This window comes from Ambystoma mexicanum, chromosome 9 (assembly GCF_040938575.1).
Source record: "Ambystoma mexicanum isolate Mex_15411 chromosome 9, UKY_AmexF1_1, whole genome shotgun sequence".
In the NCBI taxonomy this organism is placed as follows: Eukaryota; Metazoa; Chordata; class Amphibia; order Caudata; family Ambystomatidae; genus Ambystoma; species Ambystoma mexicanum.
In genome coordinates, this window is record NC_090931.1 from 760,866,583 (window position 1) to 760,873,749 (window position 7,167).

Sequence of the window (7,167 nt, forward strand, 5' to 3'; positions counted from 1 at the left end):
AGTAGGGTCTTGGAAACCCAGATTGAAGTCCCCTAGTAAGATTATTTGAGAATTGGTCTTGGTTTTGTCAGCGAGGATGGACGTAATCTCATCAGCGAAAGTGGTGGCAGGTCCTGTTGGCCTATAGTCGAGATGCACGATGGCAGTTTGGTTAGGGGAGATCGGTAGTTTGACCAATAGTAACTCAGCGGAGGGGACCTGTTGATTGGCGATGACTCTAAGACTGAGGGAACTTTTATGAATAAAGGCGACATCCCCGCCTTTGGCTTGATTGGTATTACGGTCACATCGAATGATGGTATGAGCACTAGGAATGGCGAGTGCGAGTAGGGGTCCCGAGGCTGCGTGTAACCAAGTCTCAGTAATCCCTAGGAAATCTAGGTCATGGGTCGTGATGAAATCTGCGATGTCCAATGCGTGAGCAGGGAGTGACCTAGCATTGACAAGGGCAACCTTGATGGGAGTCTGTGGTGGAACAGGGTTTCCTGATGATACTTTTAGGCGTGACCAATTGGGAGGTATTTTTGTTGCCTGCTATGTTGGTGCTATAGGATGAGATGATAGGTGATGCAGGTGATGCAGGTGAGGTGTTGAAAATAGGTGAGTGGCGAGCAGCGTGCGTGAATCTGGATCCTAGTCTGAGGTTCCTAAGGTGTAAGGTGCATGGTCAATTGGGTTTAGGTTTGGCAGCAAAGTGTTCAACCCATAGGGCAGGGGCGTTCAAGTAAGGATTAGGGGGTAGTGTCAAGGGCATAGTTGAGGTGCTATCAAAGTGGACTGTGGAAGGCAGATTGGTAATAGAATTTTTAGTGAGAGTGTGCTAGGTTGGTAGAGCAATGCAGTGATGGGAGAGTGTAGGTGCCAAATGAATGGACACGCTGAATATCAGTAGAGAACAGCAGAATACATCTGAAGAGTACATAATGGGTGTAGTCAGGCCAAGGGCAAAGCAGTTTGAGGCAGGTGGGTCCAACAGAGGTGTGCAGCTAATATCATTGACAGACAATGTGCAATATGCACAAAGAAAATGTTAGCATACATGTCACAATGTAGGATGTAGTGACTGAAGATACCTAATCTCTACTAGCAAGCAGAGGAGGTGAATTGTGGGATACAGTAGAGATAGACAATGGTCAACTAAGAGAATTCAATGCAGAGCTATGCAGCCAAGATAGAAGAAGAGACATATCATGTCAGACCTCAAAGGTGTTCAGCGTACTAATGTACAGGGAATAACATGCGAGATAGAGTGTGCTGGCAAGCATAAGGTTAAAGAACTAGCAAGTGGGCAATAGCATGCGTCACATACAAGGAATCAATGTACACTCAGACGTGGGTATGAGATGCTCTAGCAAGGCTTGTACGAGAATAACAATTTTCATTATACATTTTAAGGTGAAACAGTTAATCATTACATTTGGTCAATCACGTTAAACAGAACAAGAGGTACAAACCGTGACTGTTTTGAGAGTATATATGTTAGCTGTTGATTGTCTGCGTGCTTGCAAAGAGCAACACGTTTAACTGTACAATGCTACTGTCAGAGAAGCAAAACATTTGGGAGATAACATCATGTGATGTTTTAGATGGTCATGTTATGCCATTAGAGCTGGATAAGAGAGCAAAACCTTGATTAGGTCAACAAGAGAATTCTATTTCTAAAACAGCAGGTCTAGAAGCAGTTTTAAAACTGTGCATTTATGTACGATGAATGTTAAAGAGGAACTTCAGGAGAGACCCCTAGGGGGCGCAGGCATGATGGCTGCCTGACACAGTGGCTCTGTGCTGAATCACCTTCTGATGTGAGCGAGCCGAGCAGTGAGCACAACACTGCAGGTGTTGAACAGCTAAAAAGAACAAGGATCTAGCGGTGCACATGGAGGAGTGCTTGTCGGAACCCGGAGCGGAACAGCAGATTGGCTAGCCCGAGGGAAAGAAAGTGAAAGTGTGAAGTGGGTTGGGCCTGCAGGTGCAGCGATCACATTGTAGAGTTGGGGAGGGGCACATCTGGAAAATGGTGCGGCAGCAAACTATGAGCAAAGGGGACCTCAAAGGTGTGTCCCCCTCCCTGGAACGGGTCATAGAGAGGACCCCTACAGGAGGTTATTGCAGAACTGGGAGATGTGGGAGCAGCCGTGCCAGTCCTAGGGTGTGTACCACGGACCATTGCGGGCACTGACCCTGCATTGGAGAGAGGGATAGAGCTCCAGTCGATGGACCGGGCCATGAGGGTCAGGGGTGGCCTAGTTCTGCACCCTGATGCATGGAAGGAGGATGAGCAGCCTGCACCACAGAGAGACAGCGGTAGGCAAAGGTGCTGCACCCCAAGCCCCCCCATCCAGGTGAATATTGCTACTGTGGCAGTTGGAGGCTGGAGTGTGATAAGAGGTGGCAGGAGGAGCAGACATCGCTGACACTGAAAAAAGGTTGGCGCCTCTGACAGGAACAGGAGCAGACCCATAAATCAGGCGGAGGTGAAGATGGGTGGGTCCTAGGACATGAACAGACCCCCATATTGTGGTGAGGAGGCCCAGAGGTAGAAGCGGGTGAAAGGAAGGATGGGAAGTGCACCCTAGAGTCCAACTTATCTGAGGTGAGCAGCAGAGAAGCCCACCACCCAAAGGGGGCCTAAGAGGAGCTGGGTGAGAGTGGAGAGGCCTGGGTAGTGGGTGGTCTGGCAGACCCATGTTGTCAGATACAGTTGTCAAAAAGCTGGAAGCTTTCAACAGGACAGTGCCAGGCACAGTAGGCTTCATGGGAGCAGAGATGAGATCTGAAATGAAGGACATAGTCACAAAGACAGACTTTATTGCACTGATAGGGGAGGTGAGTTTCATCAGAGGGGACATCCAGACCTCACTCCAGGCCCTGGGAGGCTGGGTGGACAATCTGGAGGCTGGAGGCAAAAGTCAAGTCCATCCTGGATACGTTGTTCGGAGGAGCTACTGAAGGAGAGGCAGAGATTCGCTTTGACAGAATGCACAGAGCTGGGAGGTGTCCCTGGGTGGCCCACACTCCATATTAGCTAAATGCCACAATTACAGAGACACAGTACAGATATTGGAGAAGGCCACACAATGGCCAGATCTGAGGGGATGAAAGTGGCGATATATATAGATCTGTCCGCCTTTACATTGGCCAGGCGTAGCTGAACTCTGACACAATGGTTGCGAGATCATGATACAAGACACCGCTGTGGCTTCCCCTTTCACTCATTTTCGAAAAAGGAGGAGAAGAATTGCGCATCACCATAAAACAGGAGGCAAAGGGGGCACTGGCTCACCTGCAGGATCAGGAAACACACCAGTTGGAAGGTGCTACTGAAGTACCAGAAGAACAGAGACCTACGGGTCCAGGATGAGGAAGAGGGGGATCAAAGAGGCCAGGCAGCCACAAATTTAGAAGGTTGAATGCTCCCTCCCCACCGACTTGAGATGAGTGGCTGGATCACAGATGTTGACAATTTGCTGAAGCTGTCTTTGATGAGGTTTACTGTCAAAGAGGCTCGCTGCTCGGAATTCAACTATTATAATGTTGATCAATGAAGGGGGAAGTAGGTATGGAGCTCCAGTGGTGGCCCTGACCTGTTGTTGGGGAGTCTTGGCTAGTTACCTGGTGGGGCTATGTGGAGGGAGGGCAGAATGGGACCATTAGGGTCCACAGGTTTTTTGGTTATTGGTTGTTTGGGGTTTACTATAAGGGATCTATGGGGAAGGGGGGGTATAGTGGCCAGTAAATGCAGGTCATTGGAGGGAAATTCAACATGGGATGGTGGAGTGTTAGGTAGTAGATGGCGGGAACAGTACATTAGGGGAGTAGGGGTGAACGCAGGCTGGCCGTTGGCACTCTTATTGTCACTGACCTTAACTTACCCACTAAGCTGTCCCTGGTGATGCACACATTCCGTAAAGCGGCCCTGCATATATTTTTCATACAAGTAGGCTGAAGACTGGAGAAGAATACTCCCTCAAGGGAAGTGGTTTAGGACAGGTATACTGGGACTTGGGTGCGACCAAGAAGGGAGGTGTGGGAATTGTCATTGGTAAACACTTGCAGCTCTCACATGTCTTGAATTTGGAATGGATGGTGGGGAGGCTATTGATACTACAGGCAACGTTGGAAGGGATTAGTGTGGTGTTGGTGTCAGTGTATACCCCACACCAGGGCCAAAGGGAATTCAACACATGCGCTCTGCATGAGATGATGGCTTGACACAGAGAGCTGACAATTTTGGTGGGACTATAACTCATGGGCAGCCCCCGGAGTAGATAGGGTTTTCATCAGGAAACATGATGAGATCCTGAGTCATACAAGGACGATTGATTTTGGGAACAAAATAGAGGGTCAGGGCTAGGTAGATGTCTGTAGAATGATGCACCCCAGTAGAAAGGGCTATGCCTTTTACTCTGTGCCACATGCATCGTATGCACAAATTATTACTTACTGGTCTCTAGGGAGCAAGGGGCCAGAGATAAGTAGGAATGGTTGGACCGCGATATGGTCCAAATGTCAATAGACATAGCTGGGTTGAGCAGGACCAATTCAAAATGGAGGTGCAATGACTCACTATGGCGGGACCCATTGTTTGCTGAGAGCTTGAGTGAAGATATTACTGACATTACTGAGTATTTCCGCATCAATGATACTGGGGAAGTAGGGGTAGAAACGGAATGGGAGGAAGGAAAGGCCACCTTTAGAGGTCTTCTCATACGGTAAGGGGTGAGGACGATGCGTGAGCGACTGTTAAAGGAAGATGCACTACGTAATGACATTGCCAAGAAGGAAGAGGCCATGCATGGGGAGGGTGTTTATGAGGAAAAGGACCTGCTGAGTCTGCAAGGGAAACGTATGGAGTTCAGAGCATTGGGTCCTGGGGATGTAATACAAAAATACTACGAGAAGGGGGATAAGGTGGATGCAATGTTAGCAGCTCGTCAGTGGTCACAGATGGCAGCCAGAGAGCACGCCCAGGGGAATATCGGAGTGCTTTGCACAATATTATGGGGGGCTCTACACAAGTGATACCCAGGGGAGGGAGGAAGACGGGAGAGGTATCTGGGAAGCATAAACATTACGAAAGTGAAAGAGTGTGATGTAGATCAGCTTGAGAGCCAGTTTATGCCAGAGGAGGTACAAGGCACCATTAATAGACTACCAAATGGGAAGGCCCTGGGGGAAGATAGCTATACCATTGACTTTTATTAGATACCATACCTGATCCCCCCAGATCAAGTGGGCTTTATAGAGGAGAGACAGGGAGAAGAAGCAATGTGTAAAATGCTGAACATAATGGAGAGCCCAGAGGGTGACAGGGATGACTGTGTGCTATTAAGACTGGATGCTGAGAAGGCCTTCAACCGAGTGGAGTGGGGATTCTTATTTGCAGTATTGAGAAAATTGGGGTTTGGTCCTAGGATCTTGAAGAGCATAAAGGCCATCTATAGAGACCCGTCGGCCTATGTGGTGGTGAATGGCTGGGTATCTGAGCCATTCCGCCTGATCAGGGGGCCAGGCAGGATTGCCCATTTTTACCCCTTTTCACCTCTACTATTCGCACTGTCAATTAACCCCTGGGAATACAGTTCAGAAAGGAAACAGAAATAAGGAGGGTAACCAGGAGAAAAGGATTATAAGTTTCAAATGTATGTGGGAAACGTTCTGCATAGGTCCATGCCAAAAGCGATTCAAGTGTTGAGTGACTATGTAAACTGTCCGGTTTTTTGATTAATAGTGGGAAATTGGTCATCTTCCGTTTCGGTCGCTCAGCAAGACAGCCGTTAGTGGGCCTGGAGAGGTATGGCATGCATATAGAACACACAGCATTGAAGTACTTTGGGATTTGGATAGCCCCAACAATACCAAACCTCTGTGAGGTGAATGTCCCCATGCTGCTTAGTAGGCTCTTCTCTGACTTTGAAACGTGGTCCTCCCTGACGCTCTTTTGGCTGGGCTGCATGAACTCAGTTAAGATGAATCTAGTATCCAAGGTGCTAGACCTATACCACATGTTGCCCATAAAGATGACAGAGGAACATTTTAAAGAACTCACCTGCAAGATAATGCGATTTGTATAGCAGGGGCAGAAGCAAAGGGTGGGTCAGTAGATTCTACTGCTGCTCAAACCCAGGGGAGGTGTAGCCTTCCCGGATATGTATACTTATTACAGGGCGGCCCAATTCCATGCATTGATACCTTTCTGGGGATGGTTAAGGAGAAGCATTGGCTTGATATGGAAAACCATATGCTGCGTCCTGTGATGGTGGTAGAATGGTTGTGTGCACCGTTGAGTAAGGTACCACATAACATTCAGAAGCATAATATATTGGGCCCACTTTGGGCATTATTGAATGTAAAGTGTGAGATGAAGTTGGTCATGACCATCACCCATGAGTCACATCTGGGCACTTCCATTTATCGAAGGGATCCAGGAGCCATTGCGATTCCAGGCATGGTTCGAGACAGTGCTTGAAAGTGTGGGGCAACTGGTTAAAGGAAAGGCATTCATTACTATCGTGGAGCTTGAGGAGGGGTTGTGGCTGGGGAAGCTCTCATTATTCCACTTCCTGCAATTGAAAGGGGTGTTCATGGCAGAGAAAACAAAGGGGGGATACAGAGGGATTTGACGGCTATAGAGTTGATACTGAGCTGGAAGCGAACAACCAAGGAGTTAACTTCCAGTATTTATTAGCCACTCCTCTAAGCTGGTGGAGGGGACACAGGGCAGTACTGAAGAAGTGGGAAAAGTACCTGGGGAGGGAATTGGAGGAAGTACAGTGGATGACCTTATGCAAGAATGCACACAAGAGGTCTGCGTTATGTCAATACAAGCTGCATGGGTTAAACCTCCTACACAGAGGGCAGTACGACACACGTTGCGTGTCCAAAATGTTCCCGGGGGTGGATTCATCATGCTTCAGAGGTTGTGGCCAGATTGACACATGTGGTGGCATGTCCGGAAGTGTGTAGGTTTTGGAAGGAAGAGCTCAGTTGGGTCAGGGATATCGATGGGATTGAAAGGAGAATGGACCCATTGCTGGTACTATTTGGGGTTAGGAGGTGGAGGGTGAGAGGACGAAACTCATGGTGCACTTTTTGCTTCTGACAGCCAGGGCTTGTCTCGCCATAAGGCGGAAAAAACCCAGGCTACACACTGAGGGGATTTGGGCC